Source organism: Suricata suricatta, chromosome X, assembly GCF_006229205.1.
Source record: "Suricata suricatta isolate VVHF042 chromosome X, meerkat_22Aug2017_6uvM2_HiC, whole genome shotgun sequence".
Taxonomy (NCBI): domain Eukaryota; kingdom Metazoa; phylum Chordata; class Mammalia; order Carnivora; family Herpestidae; genus Suricata; species Suricata suricatta.
Genome location: NC_043717.1, coordinates 42,923,938 through 42,950,357, shown reverse-complemented (window position 1 = coordinate 42,950,357; position 26,420 = coordinate 42,923,938). Strand labels below are relative to the sequence as shown.

The 26,420-nt window shown below is 39.7% G+C and overlaps 1 long non-coding RNA gene across 1 annotated transcript; it reads right to left on the bottom strand.

Annotated features, from left to right (window-relative positions):
• Positions 1–16: 16 nt before the first annotated feature.
• On the bottom strand, positions 17–26,420 carry LOC115283880. The gene is made up of 3 exons (XR_003905083.1): positions 26,303–26,420; positions 26,114–26,187; positions 17–482 (listed from the first exon to the last, which is right to left on the bottom strand). It is a non-coding gene; the product is annotated as an uncharacterized LOC115283880 (long non-coding RNA).

The following is a 26,420-nucleotide window of genomic DNA, read 5'->3' as shown; positions in this document are numbered from 1 at the left end:
TCCAGTTTGAGTTTATTTTTGTGTATGGTATAAGAAAGTGGTCCAATTTTATTCTTTTGCATGTAGCTGTCCAGTTTTTCCAGCACCATTTATAAAGAGACTATATATTCCCTATTGTATATATTTACATCCTTTGTTGTGGATTAACTGACCATATAAGCATGGGTTTATTTCTGAGTTCTCCATTCTGTTCCATGACTTCTCTACTTCCAATCTTCCCATGACTTGTCCCCAACAAGAGTTGATGACAGCAAATAACTTCTTTGGCTGGAAAGAGCGTACACACCAGACCAGGTTGCTGCAGTGCTTGGAGGGAGGGTATGCAAGAGCTTTGGCGGCAGGTGATCAATTTAGCCAAATACAAATACTCCGAGACAGGCTCACCTGGATATTCTGTCTTCAGGTTAACATAGAACAGGTGGCGCTGTCTCCTCCTTCCAGAAGCACAGACACTCAAAGACGAATGCTATGGGAGTAGGTGACTGAAAACAAAGAAATATAGTTCTTTTTACTTCTTTTGTGTTTTATTTATTCTCTATTATCCACTCTCCCATTCCTCTCCAAACCCTGCCACACAGACATCTCTTTGAATGTGTTTAACTTATATCCTTGTTTGTGTACGTTCTTGTAAGACATATATTTGGTGTGTATGTGCATGCATTTGCAACTTATGTAAACAGTGTTTGTTATATGGCTTCCCCCCCCCCCCCAGTGCTAGGTGCTGAAGATCATCAGTGTTGCTCTGTGTATATCTAACTCACTGATCTAACTGCTGAAAGGCTGGCTGTGGCGTGCTTCCCTCACTATTTCCCTGTGCACTCCCCTGGTGATGGACACCCAGAATGCCTCCAACTTCTCACTGTTGCAAACCACACCATAATGAACATTCTCCTACATTACCCTTTATGGATCTGTGTGAGAATTTCTTCATAGAGTCCATGGGGTTACTGAATTCAACTATGTACTAACACATTCCGCTCTGGGATGGTTGGTAAAGTCTCTATTACCACTAGAAGTGCATTCTCACCACAAGATTTGGAATGTTTCAACTTTTTATTTTTAAAAATGTTTTTGAGAGAGCATGTATGCAGAAGTGGGGGAGGGCAGAGAGAGAGGGAGAGAGAGAATATTAAGCAGGCTCCACACCCAATGCAGAGCCTGACTCAGGGCTTGATCCCATGACTGTAAGATCATAACCTGAGCCAAAATCAAGAGTTGGATGCTTAACGTACTGAACCACCCCATGCCCCATGATCCAACCTTTTAAAATGTTGCCCACTTGGCCCCTGGGCGGCTCAGTTGATTAAGTGTCTGACTTCAGCTCAGGTCATGATCTCGTGGTTCATGAAGTTCAAACCCCGCATTGGGCTCTGTGCTGACAGCTTGGAGCCTGGATCCTGGTTCAGATTCTGTGTCTCCCTCTCTCTCTGCCCCTACCCTGCTCACGTTCTGTCTGTCTCTCTCTCTCTCAAAAACAAATAAAAACATTAAAAAATTCTTGTAATAATAAAGTAAAATGTTGCCGACCTATGAGTTCTAAAGTGTAATCTCATCATAGTTTTATTTTGTATTTCTTTGATAACTAATGCATTTGAGCATCTTTCCTTTTTCTTTTCTTTTTTAATGTTTATTTATTTTTGAGAGAGACAGAGACAGTGTGTGAGCAGGGGAGTGGCAGAGAGAGAGGGAGACACAGAACTGAAGACAGGCTCCAGCCTCCGAGCTGTCAGCACAGAGCCCGATGTGGGGCTCGAACTCATGAACCACAAGATCATGGCCTGAGCCGAAGTCAGACGCTTAACTGACTGAGCCACCGAGGCACCCCTTTGAGCATCTTTTCTTAGGCCTGTTAGCGTATTAGGTTTTCAACTTCAGGAAATTGCTTGTTCATATCCTTTGTAGACCTGTTTGTGGAGGTTCCTCCACTATTTTCCCTTCTATGTGGGCTCCACTGATCGTTCTGATCCCATGGGAAGTCTGGACCCTAACCAAGGCTTCTGTACTCTGTATCAGGCACTATAGTGCCTTTGTACTTACATATGAATTTTAGGATCAGCTTGTCAAGTTCTGCAAAAGAAGTCTGCTGTGATTTTTATAGGTATTATGTTGAATCTAGAGATCAGTTTAGGAAGAATCAACATAACAATACTGAGTTTTCCAACGCATGAACAAGGTATATCTTTCCGTTTATTTTGTTCTTCTCTCTCTTGGCAATATAGGTGTATAGGTCTCCCACATTTTTGTCAAATTTATTCCTAATTCACATTTTTAGATGTTATTATAACTGGAATTCAAAACGTTTCTATGTCCAATTATTCATTGCTATATACAATTGGTATACACAATTGTTTTGTGTCTATTGACCTTGTATCTTGCAACTTGCTGGTTTCACTTATTAGTTCTCATAGGGATTTTCTTGTTGTTTAGTAGATACAATTGGATTTTCTACACAGATGATCATTTCATCTTTATTTTTTAACATTTTATTTTATTTTTTGAGAGAGAGAGAGACAGAGAGAGACAGAGACAGAGAGACAGAGAGAGAACGAGCAGGGGAGGGGCAGAAAGAGAGGGAGACACAGAACCGAAAGCAGGCTCCAGGCTTCAGAGTCTGAACTGTCAGCATAGAGCCCAATGTGGGGCTCAAACTCAAACCATGAGATCATGACCTGAGCCAAAGTTGGACGCTTAACCAACTGAGCCACCGAGGAGCCCCATGACATCTTCTCTTTTTAATATGTTGTTCAGTTTGATTTGACAAAGTTTTGTTTAAAATTTTTGCATCTCTTGAACTTTCACTTTTGATACTGTTTCCTCAAATGTTCCTTGCCGTCAAGTACTGATCCTCAGTATGACCCCGTCCTCCTGTCCATAGCCTCCAGATTGTGTCTGGGATGGTTACTAAGGCTGAGACTTTTCTCAAACTCAGAAAGAGCCCAAGAAATTTTATTTTTTATTATTTTTTAAATAGTTTACTGTCAAATTGGTTTACATACAACACCCAGTTCTCTTCCCCATAAGTGCCCTCCTCCATCACCACCACCTCTTTTCCCCCCTCCCCTTTCCCTTCAACCCTCAGTTCATTTTCAGAATTCAATAGTCTCTCAAGTTTTGCTTCCCTCTCTCTCCCCAACTCTGTTTCCCTCTTCCCCTCTCCCTGGTCCTCCATTAGGTTTCTCCTGTTTTCCTGCTAGACCTATGAGTGGAAACATATGGTATCCGTCCTTCTCTGCCTGACTTATTTCGCTTAGCATGACACCCTCAAGGTCCATCCACTTTCCTACAAATGGTCATATTTCATTCTTTCTCATTGCCATGTAGTACTCCATTGTGTATATACACCACATCTTGATTCACTCATCAGGTGATGGACATTTAGGCTCTTTCCATGTTTTGGCTATTGTTGACATTGCTGCTATGAACATTGGGGTGCATGTGCTCCTATGCATCAGCACTTCTGTATCTGAGCCCAAGAAATTTTAAAACAGAGGTTAAAAGCATCTCTGAGGTGGTAAGTCCTACCTCTGAGAGCATGAATCAACTCCTGGTGGCAGGCTTGCCCCTCAACAGATGCAGGTTCCCAGCCTGAAGAGCTATCACAGCCTTTAAAGCCTCTCAGAACCTGACAGGTGTGTTCTGAAGAGAAAAGCACTACGAAATGGTTAGGAAATCCCTTGCCCTGAATTAATCACTGTCACCGTTCTCCCATTCGGTATTGCTCTGCACTAAGGAAACAGCCAGTATGGGCCAACTCTCAAGAAGGGTCCACCCTTTAATGCTGCTTCTCGTTTTTCCCACTGAAGAATCGTATCCCGTCTACCTAATGAACTTGTTATCTCACACCCTAAGGGGCCCAAATAACTGCTTCAGATTTTTGACTTTGTGTTGTTTTATGAATGACTTTTGTTTCCAAGATATTGGAAGAACACACAGGACAGGATACACTCTGTGCATCTCTTGTTGCACCACAGAAACTCTTCTCCCTTCAATCCCTTTATGCAAAAAGTAATAATGGGAATAATAGCAAACACATAGAGCACTTACTATGTGACAGAGACTATTCTAAATTGACTTAATACCCTCAATCACCATATGAAATAGGTACTATTATTATCCCCATTTTTACAGATGAAACTAAAAAAGTTAAGTGACTTAGGGCACCTGGGGGGCTCAGTCAGTTGAGCATCTGACTTTGGCTCAGGTCATGATCTCACAGTTCGTAACCCCAAGCCCTGCCTTGGGCTCACTGCTGTCAGTGCAGAGCCTGCCTCAGATCCTTTGTCCCCCGCTGTTGTCCCTCCCCCACTTGCATGGGCTTGCTCTCTCTCTCTCTCTCTCTCTCTCTCTCTCAAAAATAAACAAACATTTTAGGGGAAAAAAGAGAAGTTAAGTGACTTGCCCAGCTATGAACTGACCGAACTCGAATTTGAGTCCAGGCAGTCTGGCTCCAGAATCCACTGCATGACTATGCTCTCAAGTGACAAAACTGATGCTCTTCCATACTTGTCCACTAGCAGAGGGCCCTCCCCACCTTCCCACCCCTACTATCTGTACAAACTCTAAGGCTTCCGAATATGTCACGTCTTTGGTATTTGTGGTGCCTCTGGCCAAATGTGACATCGGGGAGAGATTCCCACTGCCACGGACACCCAAACACACATATTTGGAAACAAAAACTAGGTCTGAGGATGGAGGATTTCATGTCCTCAGAGTGACATGAAAACATACTGCATTCATGAAGCAAGATCTGGAAGCTATACAAAGGAATGTGCATTCCCTAGGTATTCTCAGACCCCAGAACACTGCCTCTCAGCAAATATGCAATGAACATTTTTCAGAGGACTAAAACCATCAGGAACAAAACAGGACTACCTGTTACTACCATAATCCTCAACGTTGTCTGGGAAGTTATAAAAGAACAGTAGGAAAAAACAGTGAGGTAACTGGTATAACACTGGAAAAGCAGAGATAAAAAAACCTATTTGTTGCTGATTTGATTTTATACCCAGGAAACCCAAAAGATTCTGATAAGAAAAATGTGTTAGGATGAACACATTCATAAGATGACTTAAGTACAGAAGTCAATAACCATTCTTTATCTTAAGAATTTCCTAGAAAAAGAAATGGGGGGATTTTTTTCTGTTCATTAGAAAAAAGGAACATTCAGAGAACAACAACAAAAAGCTCTTAGAGTCAAGCAATGACCAAAAAAGGATCTCCAAAGAAGCCAGAGGAAAAGGACACACACACACACACACACACACACACACACACACACACAAAACAATTAGACAACAGCAGACTTCTCAACAGCAATAATGGAAACCAGAAGACAGTGGCATAATATCTTCTAAGTGGTTAGAGGGGGAAAAAAGTGTAATTTAGAATTGAGTATTCAGCAAACCTATTTTTCAAGAAGAATAAAGTAAAAAAAAAGGCATTTGCAGATAAATGTAGTCAGAGACAGTTTACTGTGAGGAGATTTGTGCTCAAGGATCTTCTAAAGCATACATTTCAAGAAGATGGTAAACCATCCGCCAAAAGGAGGACTGAGGTATAAGAAGGAAGCTCAGCAAATAAAATAGTAGATGAATACTTAAATGTAAAGAAGCACTATCGGCATCAAAAATATTATTCGTGTCCATTCTTTGTATATTGAATGACTTCCTTAGAAAAGAAAGAACTAAAATAATGAACAACAATAACATGTGACTTGGGAGACAATGCTTTACAAAGTTTTTATACTGTTTGGGTGGGGAATTATGATCATGTTTAACTTTAGATTTTATTTATTTATTTTTTTAAATCTTTTTTTATGGTTTTTATTTTATTTTTGAGAGACAGAGACAGCGCGAGCAGGGGAGGGTCAGAGAGAGAGGGAGACACAGAATCTGAAGCAGGCTCCAGGCTCTGAGCTAGCTGTTAGCACAGAGCCCGACGCGGGGCTCGAACCCACACACCATGAGATCGTGACCTGAGTTGAAGCCGGACGCTCAACCGACTGAGCCACCCAGGCGCCCCTAACTTTAGATTTTAGATTAAATATACTAAACATTTCAGACAGACCACTAACAAAATCTTTGGAGGGACCAACCAAGAAAAAGAAAAAGAGAAAAGGCACAAATAAGTAACATAAGCAATGTAAAAGAGAAATAAAAAAATAAGAGAATACAATGAATTTTATAACTTAGATGATTTGGGACCAATTTCTAGAAAATTCATTTATTGATTGATTGAGCCCATTATAACCTTAACTGGGCAAATGCAGTAGGTGACCAAAGATGCAAAATTCCTAAGTAATTTATTAGCAAACCAAATCCAGGATGATTAAAAAAAGATTTAATATAACAGGAAAGTGTTGGGTCTAATTTTAGAAATGCAAGAGCAGTTTATCAGCAGAAAGTCTCATGATGAAGTGTCCCTCTGACTCTCATGGGGGAGTTCAGTCCTCTCTGTCAGCCCTAGAGAGAGGAGGAGGCTGAGAAAGGGGAAAATGTCCTGGGGATGGGGCCTTTGAAGGGGGCAGGCTGGGAAGAGGCCTGGAGCCTATGAAAGCATATTATACATTGCTAGAATAATATATACACACAACAGCTCTGAAACAGGGGAATTAGCCTCATTTTACAAATGTAAAAACTAAGGCTAAAAAAAAGGTTAGGAAACTTGACCAAGGTCACAATGCTAGTAAGTAGTTGAGCAGATCCAGACTGAGGTTGGTCTGGATCTACAGCTCATGTTCTTAATCACTCTACTCTTTTCCTTTTATTGTTGATGGTAGTAAATGTTTAATAAATAGCGGTCAAGGGCCAGGTACTTGACATATGTTCTAACACCCACAAAAACTGTCCAAGGTAGGCATTAGACTCATTTTATGGATGAGGGAACTGATGCTTAGAGAAGATCAATGTAAGGTCACACAACCAAGATGTGGGGGTACCAGGCCTTGAAACTAGACCTGCCAGATTCCACAGCCCCTTGTCCTAGATTACTGCAGGCGTGAATGAAGCTTGAGAGGAGATGAATCGCAATGCCTGAAGACAAAACTCCTGGAGAGATGAGGGTCTCTACATCATGGTTGGTGTCAGGAGTCAGAAAAGCTCCTCTCCTCAAGGAGATCCCCACATATAGGGCTGAGGGAGACTGTCATCTCCAGGAGAGTGGGAATGACCGCAACCCCAGGGAGGTCTAAGGGAAGCAGGTCACATGAACATCATGGTCTAGATAAGGAAGCCAGGGACACTGGAAACTGGTATGGACAAACTCATGGACAGTCATGTCTGACCAACTTTTCAATAATTTTCTGAAGAGTTCTAACACATTGGCCTGTTGGGGGGGGGGGCGTGCCCACAAACGCCTCACATCTGGGTTTTGGTGTTGGAGTATCTTAGGATGATCTCATAGGAAGACAGGTGAATAGTAAGTGTGGTTAGGCAGGTTAGTACACATCATCTGGCTTCCTATATTTTTGGCCTTTGCTCATGCTGTACCCTTTGCCTGGACTGACCTTCTCTCCCCTTGTGAGTCATCCAGAACATTCCTACTCATCTTTTTAAAGCCTAGTTCATATGCCATCTCTTCTAAGGAATCTTCCCTGGTCCCCTGACCCGGGTTCTGTGTTCCTCAGAGACTCTCGCAGTCTGTTGTATCCACTGTAGTGGCCACACTGAATTATGGTTCTTGCCTGGGAACACACCTTGTTCATCTCTGAGTCCTCAGTTGCAGAGCAGGATGCTTGACACAGAGTAGGAGGTCAGTCAATTTTGCTCAACTAAATTTATAACTAGTTAGAGAGTTCTACTGGTAATGATTGGTCTGGGGAGAGAAATCTCTAGTGGGGTGCTGCAGGGCCCTGGGTGTAATGATGGCATTTTGATGAAATCAGTGGGTGACAAAAAACTAAGGGAGTAGGTTGCACATTAGACGACAGAATTAGTATCCCAACACTCTTGGGAAAGTCGATACATGGGAGCCACAGTGGTCCCCAAGGAGTTTAGGAGAAAAGTCAGGACTAAAACCTCACAACCAATTGCAGCCTTGACAATGGAGAAAAGGTCTTTTTGAGCTGAAACTTACCTCCCCATGTAGTCCACCACTATAACAGTATTTACTAGGTGCCAGGCTGTGTACCAGCTTCTGTACCACCTCCAACCCAGAAGTCCAATGAGGGTGATTTTCTTGGCCTGAGACCAGGAAACACTTACAGAGCAGGAGAAAAGGGGATCCTAGTTGGGATCAGAAGGCCCAGTGAGAGCTGAGGCTTTGGTTTTTACCAAGAGACAGGCATGACGACACAGGAGTTTGAGGGCTGTTTGAAAGAGGCAGGTCTGGGGTGCCTGGGTGTCTCAGTCGGTTAAGTGTCCAACTCTTGATTTTGGCTCAGGACATGATCTTGTAGTTGGTGGGTTAGAGCCCCACATTGGGCTCTGTGCTATCTCTCTCTCCCTTTCTCTCTGCCCTTTTCTCTCTCTTTCTCTCAAAAATAAATAAATAAACAAGGGCACCTGGGTGGCTCAGTCAGTTAAGCGTTCAACTTCGGCTCAGGTCATAATCTCGTGGTTTGTGGGTTCGAGCCCCATGTTGGGCTCTGTGCTGACAGCTCAGAGCTTGGATCTTATTTCGAATTCTGTGTCTCCCTCTCTCTCTGCCCATCCCCTGCTCGTGCTCTGTCTCTCTCTCTCTCTCTCTCAAAACTGAATAAACATTAAAAAATTAAAAATAATAATAAATAAGTAAGTACATAAACATAAAAAGGAGGCAGGTCCACCTTCAGGAGCCCCAGGACATAGACCCAGTCACAGAAAACATGTAATGTATCCATGTAAATCCAAACAAATACTGTCTATATAAAATAATACGACGATGTGTAATTTGCAAGGTTAGCAAAAAAAAAAAAAGGAACAAACTAATACACTCAACACAATAGCATGTGGCAAAGAGAGGATGGACCAGGTTTGCAGTTCCTGCATTCTTCAAGAGGGAGGTTAAAATGCAATTTAACTTTAGGCCTTATAAGTTACACATGCATGGTAACAGTTCAAGGATAACCACAGAAAGAAGTGGGAAAAAAAACAGGAAAAAAAAACAATGTGTAAATCCCAAACAGTAGAAGACAAAATTGAATAAGAAAGCAAATAAATACATCTCAAAACTAAAAAAATAGGCAAGAGATAAATGAAGCATAGAAAAGACAGTAGTAGGAAACAAATACAAAAGTACAAACAAGTCCAAATATATCAGAGAAAATGCAAACAGAGTAAACTTGCCCATTAAAAGAGAATGTCAGATTAGAATTTTTAAAGGGTTCAGCTATATGCCATTTTCAAGAGATATAATTAAAGCATAAGGGCATGACAATGTTGAAAAAGAACAGGATGGCAAACTGTATACCACACAAATCCAAACAGGAAGAAAAGCACATGTTAATGTAAGATAAGATAGACTTCAAAAAATGCATTATCGAGAATAGAGAGGGTTATTACATATTTACCAGGAATGTATAATAATTCTTCATTTGAATATTCCTAATAAAATATCCTCATAATATATATATTTTAAAAAAAGAACTATAAGGAAAAGCAGACAATAAATCCACCACCATAGTTGAAAATTAACACACATATTACAATTACTGGCATAGCATGACCAAAAAAATTAGTGTAGATATAGAAATTTTGAACAATACAATTAACAAATTTGATGATAACATGACATATGTAGAACTCTGTGTTCAACAATTAGAGAACATACATCTTATAAAGCATGTAGGAAACATTAAAAAATATTGATCATATACTAAGCCATAAAACAAGTCTCAATAAATTTCAAAGAGTTGTTATCACACAGACCACATACTCAGACCATAATGCAATTAAGATAGATTTCAATAACAAAGAGATACAATAAAAATTCCCACACTTTTAGAAATTTATAAACACACTTCTATAGAACTCACCAAATAAGTAGCCATGATGGAAATGCTGCAGTACTGGGAACCAAACAATAATGAAATACGACATGTCTCAATGTGTAGAAAAGTAGTATTTGGAAGGAGATTTCTATCCTTAAATGCACACGTTATGAAATGAGAAAGGCTGAAAATAAATGAGCTCCATGTCCAACATAAGTAATCAGAAAAAGAACAACAGAATAAATCCAAAAAATGTGGAGGGAAGGAGATCAAAAAAGATGAGAGCAGAAATTAAAGAAATAGAAAACAAAGACACAATAGAGAGGAGCAACAGGGCCAAAAGCTGGTTCTTTGAAAAGACTAATAAAATAGACAAACCTCTGGTGAGATTGATTAAGAAAAACAGGGAGAAGGCACAAATAACCAATATCAGCAATGAAAAAGGAGACATGATTATAGATTATATATAGCAGGGAATCTTTCAAAAAGGAACTTTATGCCAGTAAATTTGAGAATGCAGATAAAATGGACCAACTCCTAGAAGTTGATAACTTACCAAAATGGACTCAAGAAGGAAAACAAAATCCTGAATAGGCCTCTAATGGCTGAAGGAACTGAAGAAGTAACTAAAACACTTCCTACCAAAAAACAAACAAAACAACAATAAAAAATAGGAGTCAGAATTTTCCAGCTGATATGTGGATTACAGGTAGGTGAAAAGCTACTGAGCCCCTCTTCCCTGAAGGTGTCCGTGTAGGACTTTAGGGCAGTGGAGACCCTAGGCAGGCCACTTCTCTCTATGGGCAGCCTCCTGGGGAGATCGTTATAGGGTGGCCCTCGGTGAAGTGGGGCCTGGAAAATCCCTCTATAGTCCCTGGAGGTAGGGAGCTCGAGCTAGTAACATCCAGCGCTCCGTTAATGCTCTGTGGTCAATATGCTAATAAGCAAGGCCAAGGAGGAGCTCTCTCACTTGGACAGCCTCTTCAGCAGCCAGCTTCTGTGGTCTTCTGCTCACTGAGGACAAGGGACCATTGGAGCTGCTGGAGGAGTCTGTGTTCCAGTTGCCAAGAAACACCACACACAGCCCAAGTTGTGACTGGGTGGTGTGGGGTTGGGTGCAGGGAGGCCAAGCAGGGGCTTCTGGAGGGTGGGTAGCTCCAGGTAGAAGCCCTGAAACTGTGTCTTCGCCAATAACAGAAACTTCTATCCGTTTGCAGCTGATGAGCCCTTTTAATGGTGTCCAAGCTAGCTGCAGAGTGATGGTTCTAACAGTGATGCGTGTTCTGCAAATAAGAGCTTCATCATTATTTTGAAATAATTAATATTAAAGAGGTCAATTGGATTTGAAATCTAATCACATTATCTCAAGAAATATGAACAACAGATTTGTCAGGAGAACAACAACGACAACAAAAAACTGTTAGGTATCATTTCAGTTGTTAAACATTTTTGAACAAGTTAAAAATTGGTTTTAAATGCTTTATCACTTAGTTGTACAAGGAAAGATTTTTGTTGATAGGGACCATTAAGAATGTGAAGAACATACCATTAAATCAGGATTTGTGTTTAGCCATTTCAAGCATAAAACCAGATATAAAATAAACATGGCATGGAAGCAGATTTCAGCCTTCTCATTTACATTTCTGAAAAGATTTTATTTAGCAATTTAAGAGGCGCCTGGGTGGCTCAGTTGGTTGGGTGTCCGACTTCAGCTCAGGTCATGATTTCAGTTTGTGAGTTCAAGCCGTGCGTCAGGCTCTGTGCTAGTAGCTTGGAGCCTGGAGCCTGCTTTGGATTCTGTGTCCCCTTCTCTCTCTGCTCCTACCCCACTTGTGCTCAGTCTCTCTCTCTCAAAAATAAATAAATATTAAAAAGATTTTTAAAGAAATTTAATATTAATTCAATGGTAGAAGGCAAAACACCAGGCCAAAATGGTTTTACTGGAGGATTCTACCAAACAGATCACTCCCAAGTCATATAGTATCTTCAGAATACTGTCAGAGAGAGACCACTAACTCATTCTATGATACTAGCAGAACTTGAGGCCAAAAGCCTATTATGACAGCATGAGAAAGAAAAATTAAAGACCAATTTTACTCATGGACACAGATACAAAAATCCTAAACAAATATTAACTAAATCTAGTACTGTATTAAAGGGAAAAGATCATGACCAAGTTGTGTTTATACCAGAAATGCAAAGGTAGTCTAATATGAGGAAAATCTATAAACATCATTTACCACACTATCATATTACTGACCAAAAAACCCATAATCATCCTAAAAGCTAGAAAAGGTATTTGATTTAAAAAATTCAACACCTGTTTGTGATTTAGAAACAATAATAAAAATTTAGCATAGTGAAACGGATGTGCACTTGCTTTAATCTGAGCAAATATCTTCTTAAAAGGGAAAAAAAGTTAGTGGGATTTCCTTTAAAATATCCAACAAGACAAGAGTGGCCATTACTGTTTTTTTTTTTTCTCTTGAATACTATACTGGAGGTCCTGTCCATTTCAGTTACATAAGGAGAATAAATTAATGGCATAAAGATTGGAAAGGAAAAAACAAAACTGTCATTATTGGTAGCTGATATTGTTGTCCACAAGGAAACACAAAAGAACATACGGACAGATTAAAAGAAACAAGGGATCCTTGAGAAGTGGTCAATGCTAGGGATGGGGCAGGAATATCTTCAGATGAGTAGGGAACATCTTGTAGTGCCAAAGCCAGTAAGGCAGTGCTAAAAAAAAGAAAAAAGACAGAGGCATGTCAAAGGGACACAGGAGCCAACCTGAAGGAGTTCCCAGTGACCAAAGCTCCCAGGGCCACTTTTGAGCAACAAGACAAATGACAAAGTATTGGATTTACAACTCAAACTATTAAATAAATAGGCATGAGTTCCTAAGGATACAAACAGGTGACTGGATAAATGAGTGAATGGGTAGGCAAAGAAAGAAAGAAGAAATAAATAGTTTTTACAGATGAATTCCAAATGATACATGTAAATACACCCCCTTCCAGAGGTGGAGCTTAAGTCCTCTCCCTCTCCTTGAGGATGGGCTAGATTCTTCTAAAGAACAGGAAATAAAAGGGGAAAAATAACAACTTTGCAGTGGAGAGACTGGGCAAATACTACCTAAACCAAGTGATTAAGGTCAACATCAGTGATGTCAAGGGCATATCACATACCTCTGATATAATGTGATGAAAAGGGCGCTTCAACTATACGGTATTCCTTCCAAAAACAACCCCAGGCTAATTATGAGGAAAACTTGAGACAAGTCCAAACTAAAGGACATTCTATAGTATGCCTCAAAACTATGAAGGGCATGCAAAACATGGAAAGACTGAGAAACTATCACAGGCCAGAGGACAATAAAGAGAGAGAACAACTAAATGCAAAATGGAATTTTGAACTGGATCCTAGAACAGAAGAAAGACATTAGTAAGAAAACTGATAAATCCATATAAACTCTGAAGTTTAGTTAATAGTAATATATCAATAGGGCGTTCTTAGTTTTGACAAATATACCATGGTGAGGAGTTCACAGGAACTATCCATACTATCTTTTTATTTACTCTTCTCTAACTATACAATATTTCAAAAATAAAATGTTTGCTTAAAAAATATAAGTTCAGCAAGGTGAATGGCTACAATATTAATATAAAAACCAACTTAATTTCTATACACCTGCAAATGAGATAAGACATGTTAAATAAGAAGATCTTTACAATAGCAGCAAAACCGTAAATATCAAGGAATAAGTCTGACACAAGATATGCAAGATTTTATGCAGGAATTAGAAAACTATGCCAAAAGACATTCTAGAATTTATTTAAAATGAAAGGGTATATTATCATGTTCGTAGCTAGGAAGATTCAACATCATAAATATACTCAATTTCCTTCAAACTGATCTATAAAGTCATTGCAATTCTGATATCATGTAGAACATGACAAGATGATTCTGAAATGTGTTTGAAATAACAAAGGGCCAAGAATATGTGATATTCCTGAAGAAGAATAAGATGGGGAAGATTTTGCAGTGCACATTATCAAGATTCTTTATGAAACTAAAGTAATTAAGGTAGTGTAAAGTGATTAAGGCGGTGCCAAACTGATTCAGGGACAAAAAGTTGGCCAGTAAGAGAGAATTCAGAAACAGACCAATACAGATATGGAACTTAGGTATATGACAGGGGTGGCACTTCAGATCATCAGGCTATCCATGTGGAGAATAATGAAACTGACTACCTCATGACTTTCTACCACACAAAAATAAATTCCATTCAGATTAAAGACTTAAATAGGAAAAACAAGCTTTTAAAAAAGTTTATCTATTGGGGCGCCTGGGTGGCTCAGTCGGTTAAGCCTCCGGCTTCGGCTCAGGTCAGATCTCACGTTCGTGGGTTCAAGCCCCGCGTCAGGCTCTGTGCTGATGGCTAGCTCAGAGCCTGGAGCCTGCTTCCAGTTCTCTGTCTCCTTCTCTCTCTGCCCCTCCCCCTCTCATGCCTGTCTCTCTCTGTATTAAAAATAAATAAAACATTAAAAAAAATAAAAAAAAAAGTTTATCTATTTATTTCGAGGGAGACAGAGACAGTGTGAGTGGGGGAGGGACAGAGAGAGAGAGAGAGAGAGAGAGAGAGAGAGAGAGAGAGAGAGAGAGAGGGAGAGAGAGAAAATCCCAAGCAGGCTCTGCACTGTCAGCACAGAGCCCAGTGCAGGGCTCAAACTCACGAAACCTTGAGATCATGACCTGAGCCGAAGCCAAGAGTCAGACGCTTAACCAACTCAGCCACCCAGCTGCCCCAGGAAAAACAGATTTTTAAACTTTTATTTGAAGAAAACAAAGAATATCTCTATGACCATAGGTTAAAAAAGACAACACACAAAAAGTGTGCTGGCTAGAAAAGATTGAATTGTCCAACTACAATGAGGAATTCCAGCTCATGAAAAGACACCATAAAGAAAAAAAAGCCACAAACTGAGAAAATATATTCAACACACATAATTGGCAAATGATGAGTAACTAAATAATTAAATAACTCCTACAAATCAGTAAAAATGATAAAAATCCCAATTTTAAAAATGGGCAAAAGATGTTAACAGTCATTTCACAGAAGAAACATGAATGGCCAATAAATAAACATAAAAAATTGCTCAACCACGTTAGTGACTGGAAAATTGCTAATTAAATCCATAACAAAATATCATTATAGTTTTTTAATTTTTTTAAATGTTTTTTAAAATTTATTTTTGAGAGACAGAGAGAGACAGCGTGAGCAGGGGAGGGTCAGAGAGACAGGGAGACACAGAATCTGAGATAGCTCCAGGCTCTGAGCTAGCTGTCAGCACAGAGCCTGATGCGGGGCTCGAACCCACAAACCGTGAGATCATAACCTGAGCTGGAGCCGGATGCTTAACTAACTGGGCCACCCAGACGCCCCACAAAATATCCTTTTATAGCCACTATAATGACAAAAAGTAAGTAAAAAGTGGGACAATATCAAGTATTGATTACGGTGTGGATCATTTCAATCTCTATTATAAATTGCTGAAAGGTATATGAATTGTTAAACCTTTGGATAGGAATACATTTTGGCATAATACTGTCAAGCTGAATGTTTACACGTTCTATAACTCACAATTCTATTTCTAAGTATATACCTTAGAAAGATGGGTGTACATGCATACTAGGAGACACACACAAGAATGTTTATAGTAGCACTGTTCATAAGAGCAAAAAGCTGAAAACAATTCAGATGTCTATCAACAAATGAATGGATGAATGATTTGTTTTATGGTCACCCAATGAAATATTATACAGCACTGAGCATGAACAAGTGATAGTTATATGCAAAACATAGGTGAATCTTTGAAACATAATAATGAGTGAAAAAAGTAAGTCACAGAAAACTTGTATGATGCTATTTTTACAACGCTCAAAATGAGCAAATAAATAATGTATTGGCTAAGCATTTCCACAAATATGAAAAAAAATATCAAAAAATTTTAAATGTTTATATATTTTGAGAGAGAGAGAGAGAGAGAGAGAGCATGAGTAGGGGAAGGGCAGAGACAGAGAGAGAGAGAGAGAGAGAGAGGGAGGGAGAGAGAGAGAAAACCCCAAGCAGGCTCTGCACTGTCAGCACAGACCCGGACGTGGGGCTTGAACTCATGAAACTAAGAGCATGACCCAAGCCAAGATCAAGAGTTGGATACTTAACCGACTGAGTAACCCAGGTGCCCCCAAAAACATACCAAAAAAATCAAGGGAATGTTAAACACAAGACTTAATTTCTGGCATGGGGATGATGGGAAATAGGACAGAGAAAGACACAGAAATAGATGCTATCATTAATGTTCCTCTTGCATGGAGTTGTGACTTCTTCAGTTTTCATTATAATATTTCTTTATAACTCATGTATATAATTTTTATTATATATCCAATATTTTTATATGAACAAAAAGAGGATAGAAAACTAGGATAGAGGAATGAAAGCTCTTTTGGAGAGTTTTGCTGTTAGGGGAATAGAGAAAGTCATAGTTGCATAGGGATGTGCAACGAATAGGGTTTTAGATATTTTTTAAAGATGGGAGCAATAGGAGATAAACGGAATGACTGAATAAGGGCTTTGGTGAACAAGCGTTCCCTTTAAAACAATAAAATTATATTTATACCAACTAAAATCAACCATTTCAAAACTTGCAATCAACCAAAGACACAAAATGAAGTGAAAATCGTCTATCCAAGAAAAACTACTGAATCTTGGTAAGGCAGTGGGTTCTGTGACATTTTAACTTGTAATTAATTCCCATCTGCCTTTCCTCTCTAGCTCAGCAGGATAGCAGGCAAAGGTTGACTAAACTGCAGACAATGGAAAGGCCTCATTGCTTTGGCCAAGAATTGAAAAGGAAATCTTAGACAATTGGATGACTATAGGAAACTTTGAAAAGCTCTTATATATTCCCAGGTATCTAAAGGGCTGTGCACATATTCAAGGCTGTGCAGATGCCCCCAAAAAAGGCTGGAAGACGAGAGGCTCCAAGTCACTCACTTCTGGCTAACTGTAAAGCCCTATACAAGCAGAATGTGAAAGCTAAGGCTGCTTGTAAGTTGGCTAGTTTGAAGCATGCCTTCTCACACAGATCCCCTTATCAAAGGGTGGAAGACAAACAGACAAGGCATTTAAGGAAACCTAAACAATCACTGGCTGACCACCAAAGTATACTTACCCAGATGTAATCTCCTAGGAATCCAGGTTTAAAAATAAGAACAAGAACCTTTTATTTTATTTGTTTTTAATGTTTTATTTATTTTTGATACAGAGAGAGACAGAGCATGAGAGGGGGAGGGGCAGAGAGAGAAGGAGACAGAGAACTGGAAGCAGGCTCCAGACTCTGAGCTGTCAGCACAGAGCTTGACGCGGGGCTCGAACCCACGAACGTGAGATCTGACCTGAGCCAAAGTCGGAGGCTTAACCGACTGAGCCACCCAGGCGCCCAAGAACAAGAACCTTTTAAAAAGAAGCTAACAGAGAACCCAGGGGCGACATTGTGCAAAGAATATAGAATCCACAGAATTAGTCAAGAAAAGTAACTAAACAAATAAACAGCAATGAGAAAAATAGCAAACCAAACATACACATGCACGTGCGTGCGCGCGCACACACACACACACACACACACACACACACACACACGCACACACATCCCAGAAAACCAAACCTTGAAGGTAGAAGAGGTTGATACCAGAGTTGTTAGAATAGAGTATCTAAAATGCCCAGGTTTGGGGGCACCTGGCTGGCTCAGTCAGAAGAGCATGTGACTCTTGATATGGGTGTTGTGAGTTCAAGCCCCATGTTGGGTGTGTAGAGATCACTTCAATAAATAAAAACTTTTTAAAAATGCCCAGTTTTGGGGGGCGGCTGGGTGGCTCAGTTGGTTAAGCATCCGACTTTGGCTTGGGTCATGATCTCACAGTTCATGAGTTGGAGCCCTGTGTTGGGCTCTGTGCTCACAGCTCGGAGCCTGGAGTCTGCTTTGGATTCTGTGTCTCCCTCTCTCTCTGCCCCTCCCTTGCTTGTGTGTTCTCTCTCTCTCTCTCTCTCTCTCTCTCTCTCTCTCTCTCTCTCTCAAAAATAAATAAATAAACTTAAAAAGATAAAAACTAAAATGCCCAATTTTTTATTAAAAAATATGAAATATGCAAAGAAACAGCAAAGTATGTTACATGTACAAAAAAATCAGCCAACAGAACTTGTCCCTGAGGGAGTCCATATTTGAAACTTAATAGACAAAGATTCTAAATTATTACTATAAATATTTTCAAAGAAATAAAAGAAAGCATATCCACAGAATTAAGGAAAAGTATGTAAACAATGTCTCACAAAATAGAGCATACCAGTAAAGACATGGAAATCATTTAAAACATCAAATAGAAAATCTAGAGTTGAAAAGTATAGTAACTGAAATGAAAAACTGTATAAGAGGGGCTCAACAACAGATCTGAGCCGGCAGAAGAGAGAAAGGGCAAAGCTGATGATAGTTCAATAGAAATTATCCAATCTGAAAAGCAGAAAGAAAAAGGAACGCAAGAAAAAGAAAAAGAGCTAGCACAAACCCTCAGGATACCACCAAAAGTATCAACATATACACAACGGGAATACCAAAAGGGCAAGAGGAAGAGAAAGGAGCAAAAACATTGCAAACTTGATGAAAAATATTAATCTGTACACTGAAGTAAATGCAAGTAGAATAAACTCAAAGAGATCCACACCTAGACACATCATAGTGTAACTGATGAAAGCAAAGACTAAAAATCTTGAGTGTAGCAGGAGAAAAATGACTTATTGTATATAAGGGACCCTCAATAACATTAACACCTGACTTCTCATCAGAAACCATGGAGGCCAGAATATAGTGTGATGGCATCTTTAAAATATTTACAGAAAAAGACTGTCAAGTGAGAATTCTCTATTTAGCTAAACTGCTCTTCAAACATGAAAGAGAAGTTTAGATAAACAAAATCTGAAAGAATCTGTTGCTAGCCAACTTATCCTACAAGAAACCCTACTTTCAGCCTTAAATTAAGGGACACTGAATGGTAACTTGAAATAGATATTATGAAAGAAAGTATTTTTGTTTGTAACACATATTCTCCTATCTGGTTTAAAAGACAACTATTATAAAGCAATAATAATAAAACTGTGTTGATGGGCTTATAACGTTAAGAAGTAATTTGTATGCTAATAACACTACAAAGAAGGAAAAGAGGGAACAGAGGCATATTGGAACAAAGTTACTATTGAAATTAAATGAGAATGAATTCAAAGTAGATCGTTTCCAGTTAAGATGTTAATTGTAATCCCCAGGGCAACTATTAAAAATCTAACTAAAAATATATAGTTAATAAGGAAATTAAAAAGTTAAAGTAGAAAATATCTACTTAAGAGAGGAACTGAAAAACAAAGGAACAGAAAAGACAAATGACATACAAAATGCATATATTAATCCTTCACAAACTCTTCCAAAAATAGAGGAAACACTCCCAACTCATTCTGTACAGCCAGTATCACCCTGATACCAAAGCCAGACAAAGACAACACAAGAAAACTACAGACCAACATGTTGTATGAATACAGATATAAAAATCCTCAACAAAACACTAGCAAACCAATTCCAACAATGTATAAAAAGTATAATACAACATGATCAAGGAGGACTTATTTCAGAAATGCAAAGTTGGTTTATCATTTGAAAATTAATCAATGTAATATACTATATAAATAAAATAAAGCACCAACTCCAGATGATCATCTCAAAAGATGCAGAAAAGGTATCTGACAAAATCCAACACCCATTCATGGCCAAAAAACTCTGAAACTAGGAAGAGAAGAGAACTTCCTCAATTTAACAAAAGGTATCAATATAAAACCCACAGTTAACATCACACTTAATGGAGAAAGACTCAATACCTTTCCCCTAAGATCAGGAACAAGACAAAAGTGTCTGCTCTCATCACTTCTAGTCAACATTGTACTGGAGGATCTAGTCAGGGCAATTAGTCCAAAAAAAAAAAAAAGTGAAACGCATCCAGGTTAGAAAAGTAAAACTATATTTGCAGATGACATGATCTTGGACATAGAAAATCCTAGGGAATCCATTAAAAAACCATTTGAACTAATAAGTTCAGGAATCTGACAGGATAGAAGAAGATCAAGAAACAAAAATCAAGTGTATTTCTATGTACTAGTAATGAACACTCTGGAAGTAAAATTAGGAAAATAATCCCATTTATAATAGCAGTAAAAAGAATAAAATACCTAAGAATTTATTTAACCAAAGAAGTGCAAGACATATACACTGAAAACTACAAAACACTTCTGAAAAAAACTAAAGAGCTAAATGGAAAGACATCTCATGTTCATGGATTAGAAGTCTTAATATTGTTAGATGACAATACTTCCTAAATGAATATATAGATTCAATACAATCCCAATAAAAATTCCAGGTGTTTTTCTGAAGAAATTGGCAAAATGATCCAAAAATTCATACAGAAATGCAAGGGAGTCAAAACAGTCTTGCAAAAAGAAAAAACAAAATTGGAGGACTCCCATTTCCTGATTTCAAAACTTACAACATAGTAATCAAGACGGTGTCGTCTGGCATAGTGACAGACATACAAGTCAATGAGGCAGAATTAAGAATCCAGAAAATTTACATTTCTATGTAGGATTTATGGTCAGTTGACCTTTGACAAGGTTTCCAAGATAATTCAAAGAGGGAAAAATACTCTTTTCAACAAAAGGTGCTAGAACAACTAAGCATCCATATGCAGAAGAATGAAATTTGGACTCCTGCCTCACACCATACACAAAATGAACTCAAAATGAATCACTGACCTAAATGTAAGAGCTAAAATCATACAATTCCTGGAAGAAAAAGCCAGAAGAAATCTTTGTGACCTCAGGTTAGGGAATGTTTTCTTGGATATGACGCAAAATGCTCAAGTGTCAAAAAATTGATCAACTGGACTGTCCCCCAAATTAAAAACTTTTGTGCATCAAAGTACACCATCAAGAAAGTAAAAAGACAAACCACAGAATGGGAGGAAATATTTGCAGTTCACATATCTGATAAGAGACTTGTACCCAGAACATATAAAGAACATGTACAGCTCAACAGTAAGACAATCTAACTTTAAATGGGCTAAGGATTTGCATAGACATTTCTCCAAAGGAGATACACAAATAGCCAATTAACACATGAAAAGATATTCGACATCATTAGTTACTAAGGAAATGCAAACCAAAACCACAATGAAGCACCCCTTCATACTCGCTAGGATGGTTATAATAAAAAAGACAGTAAAAAGTATCAGTGAGGATATGGAGAGATTAGAATATAAAATGGTGCAGCCTCTTTTGCAAACAGCTCCTCAAAAAGTTAAAAACGTACATTTGCCATATGATCAAGTAATTCCACTTCCTAGGTATCTACCCAAGGGAAAAGCAAACATACGCCCACACAAAAACTTGTGCACAAATGTTCAGAACAGTATTATTCATAATACCAAACACAAACATGACTGAAATGTCCATCAGCTGACAGACAGGACACACAAAATGTGTCTATTCTATCAAGTGGAATGTTGTTTGGCAGCAAAAAGGAATGCTACATGAACAACATGGATGAACCTCCAAACCATTATGCTAAATCAAAGAAGCTCGTCAGAAAGACCAAGGTACTGTATGATTGCATTTATATAAAAAGTCTAGACTAGACAAATCAACAGATAGAGACAGAAAGTAGATTAGTGGTTACCTATGACTGAGGGGAGGGGAGGAATGGGGAGGGACTGTTAATGGGTATGAAGCTTCTTTGGGGGGAGGATAAAAATGATCTAAAATTGATTGTGATGATGGTTATACAACTCTGAATATACTAAAAAAGAGAGCACCGTCTAAAAGGGTGAATTTTATTGTATTAGATATATCTCAATAAAGCTGTACAAAAAGATGGGAGCAATAACAGAATGTCTGTGTGGGCTAATGATCCCGTAGAGAGGGGCAACTTGCTGGAACACAATGTCTTTGAGTTAAGGGACTGGACTCTGATGACAGCAGGGCCAGTTTATCCATAATAACAGAGAAGAAGGCAGAGTATGTGAGTACAGGTGCTGTTTGGTGGTTAGACATGGTGATGGGAATCTGTGCACGTTTCCTTCTGATGGTTTTAATTCTTCAGGCAAGTGGAAAGCTTGAGCACAGGATGAAAGGGGAGGTATCAGGAGATTTGAGGAGACAGAAGATACAAAATAGTCAACGAGGAAGGTAGAACAGCGAATGACCCAGGGTAGTGCAGCAGAGCAAGCAGAAAGTTGGAGTTAACTGGGGCCGGAGTTTTGCCCTGTAGACATGCTGAAGTACACAAAGGGCAAAGGAAGTGAGTATGCAAGGCTATGATTATAGTGATGGACCATGGAATTCAAGCTGATGAAAGGAGGGGCATGGGAACACGGAGGAAGTAATGAGTAGTGAAAGCGATCAGTCTTGGTGGTGCAGAGGGGTTGTTGGAGTTGGGGGTGAGAGGGAGTAAACTAGAAGGATAAGAAGCGCTGGCTGGATGACAGGATGCCTGAAACAGAGTACGGAGGTGATGAAGTGATAGGTACAAATAAGAAGAAGGGTAAGACTACCAGAGAGGGGGGCTGAGGTGGGGTTGAAAGGCAAGAGCATTATAAGAAAGTGGACCAAGGAAGGGAGACAAGAACACTGGACGATTATCAATGTGGATGTTAAAATCACCAAGAAGTGGGACTGGGGTAGTGTTAAAGAATGACAGTGAGCTAGTAGCTAAATTCTAGGAATTAGGAATGAGTGTATCCCTATACCTGACTACAACACAGATGGGTGGGTATGGCTTAGTCTGATGATTTGAAATTTAAAACAACGTGGTTGATATTTATATAATCTTAAAGTATCTCCCCACAGATCGCTTAATCACAAAGGAAAAAAGAGCAACTATAATGGAAAAACCTGGCAGACCACCTTAAACAAATGGCCAAAGTGTACAAAACCAGTATTGGGACAAACTGACATCATGTACCTTCTGACAAAAACACTGAAGACACATCTCTTCTTAGGTATTCAGCCTAAGGAAGACATAACTACTAAATGCAATGTGAGATCCTGAATTAGATCCTGGAAGAGAAAAATTATATTAGTGGAAAAACTGATGTAATCTGAATAAGTTCTGTACTTTCATTAATAGTATCTTACCAATGTTAATTCCCTATTTTTGATAATTGAACTATAGTTGCATAATTTATTAATACTTAAGGAATCTGAGTGAAGGATAGGTGAGAATTCTTTGTACCATTTTTATGACTTTTAAAGTCTGAAGTTATTTAAAAATTAAAAAAAATTTAATGCCAAAAATAGGTTGTTTGAGCAGGAGAGAAGGAAAGTGTCTGGAAGGTCAATTAGAGTCAGGACATCTACCTTCACCTCCAGGCCTCCTGGCAAGAGGGTATGAGGGGGTTTCTGGGGAGCAGAGTGCTCAGGGGAAAGCCAATCTCTATTCAAGCAGGGGGTGGACAGTCAAGGGATGTTTGGGGGGCATTTTTGATTATCACAGTAACTGGAGATCACTAGTAACATTTAGTAGGCATGGAGCTGGGGTGCCCAGTATCCTGCAGTGCACAAGACAGCTCCATACAGCAAAAGTTATACCGCATCCCATGCAACTTTAGAGTGTCCCATCAGACCACCATGTGGCTGAAAAATCCATTCATTGCATTCATTTATGCATTAAACAAACATTTATTAAGAGAGCCTATTGGGGCACCTCGGTGGCTTAGTTGGTTAAGCGAGCAACTTTGGCTCAGGTCATGATCTCACGGTTCATGGGTTCGAGCCCCTCCTCGGGCTCTGTGTTGACAGCTCAGAGCCTGGAGCCTGCTTTGGATTCTGTGCCTCCCTCTCTTTCTGCTGTCCCCACCCCCCCCCCACTGTTCTCTCTCGCTCTCTCTCAAAAATAAATAAACATTAAAAATTTTTAAAGGGGGCACCTGGGTGGCTCAGTTGGTTAAGCGTCCGACTTCAGCTCAGGTCATGATCTGTGGTCAGTGACTTGGAGCCCTGCGTTGGGCTCTGTGCTGACAGCTCAGAGCCTGGAGCCCATTTCAGAATCTGTGTCTCCCTCTCTCTCTGCCCCTCCCCCACTCACACTGTCTCCTTCTCCTTGAAAAAGAAATAAAACATTAAAAACATTTTTAATTAAAAAAAGAGAGCCTATTATGTGCTAAGCACTGTTTTAGGTAATAGGATATATCAAGGCATGAAAAAGACAAAAATCTCTGCCCTTCCAGAGCTTACAGTTAAACAATAAATGACAAATGCAATAAAGGTGTAGTTTATGTATTATATAAGAGGGTGGGGAGCACTATGGAAAAAAGAGAGTGGGGTATATGCGAGGTGAGAGCTGTAACTTTAAAGAGGATGGTCAAGGTAAGCCTCACTGAAAAAGTGACATCTGAGAAGAGGTCTGAAAGAAGTGAGGGCACAAACCTTGTACATACTTCGGGAAAAGCATTCTAGGTCTAAGGGATGGGCCAATACAAACCCCTGAGGTGGAAGTGTGCCTACTATGTTCAAGTAGCATAAAGGAAGCCAGTATGTGTGGGATAGAGGGAACAAGTGGGGAGAATGGTAGGAGACAAGGTCAAAAAGGTTATGGAGGTCAGATCATGGAATATGTACTCACTTTTCCAGAAACTCAACAAACCATGCAAATTGAGGAAGCGTTGCACTTTGTTTTGTTTATAATTCTTGATATTCACGAACAATGGCTTGGAAAAGTACATCACCCTATCCATCCCTGGTATCTGAGTCACCAATCAACACACATGTAAGTGTTACATTCCCAGGTGCAAGTATCATTACGTGCAAGACTTTCCATTATGTCTTCCAGTGAAATTATATCCCAGCCTTTATATATTGAAATACATATTGTTTTATTATAAATTACTCTTCCTTTACTTCTCCATTATATTACAATTAGGATATTATGTTGGTTTGGGGGGAATTATGTATATAGACAGATTCTATTGCCTATGAACTTCATTTCAGAATAGTTAAAGGGGCTTTTCAAAATATAAATTCTAAAAAATGGAATGTTGAGTCCAATAGTATGAGAACCACTAAGGCATGGCAAGAAAATGAAGGGACTATTCAGAAGCCAGCATGAGAATGGAGATTTTGCTGGTGACTGACAGCAAGTTCCAAAAGGCTTAGTTAAAAAATCTCAGGATGGGGACAGAAAAGAGGGCATCCAGGGCTGTGTGGAGATATAACTAGGAGAATCCTGGTCTTCTTGTGGTGACCAACATGATAAAGGATAAAGGGCCTGGTTTACTTTTTCATCTAAGTTGCTTCCGACCCTGTAGGTCGCTGCTTATTTAGCACCATAGAGTGGGGGAATAAACAGGAGGCTCACCTCAGTGAAGCCAGAAGCAGGCCAAGGCCCAGCTCCATTTGTTTAATTAATTAATTTATTTATTTATTTATTTTTACCCACAGAACAGCCCAGAACCTCAGGCTAAGCTCATAAGTGCTCTCAGACCAAACTCATTGCTATAAACAATGCACTGCTACCCTGCTTAGAGATGGGAAAGAGAAATATACAAAGATGAAAAACCATAACAGAGAAAGAAGCATTCAGAAAGAATCAATAGGGGTAGGGTCAGAGACAGGTAGGGAGAAAAAGTCAAAGACCAAGAGAGATCATATTTTTTCAATCACGACAGTCATAGTTTATTGGAAGTTTTCTAGGGGACAGGCACTGGGCAAAGCGATGCACATGTATCATCTCAGGTGGAGATTATTAGACTCCCATTTGACAGATGAGGAAACTGAAGCCTGTATGGGTGATGTAGATGGTTCAAGGTCTCATGGCTAGTTTTAACTAGTAGAGTCAGGGTTCAGCCTTCTAGGTCTGGGCTATCTAGCATGTCTCAGAGAAGGAGACAGATAGAAATATAGAGACACAGACAGTAAGATGGAGGAGCGGCAGAGAGATGGAGGCTTCAGACACGCACGCAGACGATCGCGTGAGCTGCAGACCTGCACGGAACCATTTCCCAAGAGACAGGGGTAGGGGTGAGAATGGGCATAGGCGATGGGTTCCTCAGGGTACTCACCTGGCTGCTGTCTGGGACTGAAGGGGCACTCGCCCTCCCTTTGCTACCCGCACGATCCTCCGCAACCCGCTGACCTAGGGTTAAGAGGCCGCCCAGGTAAAAGCTCGCCCAGGCCCCACCCACCCCTCATGCGCTCCGGCCCGGCCTCTTTCCCTCACACCCCTCATCCCCGTCTTTACAGTGTCTCACCAGACACCTCCTGCCGTCTGCGCCGCCGCTGCCGAGCGCGAGCAGATTCGAGGGACCAACGGCTAGATCTAGTGAACACACTGGACGCGTCCCTCCAACCGGCTGGAGAACAAGTGGG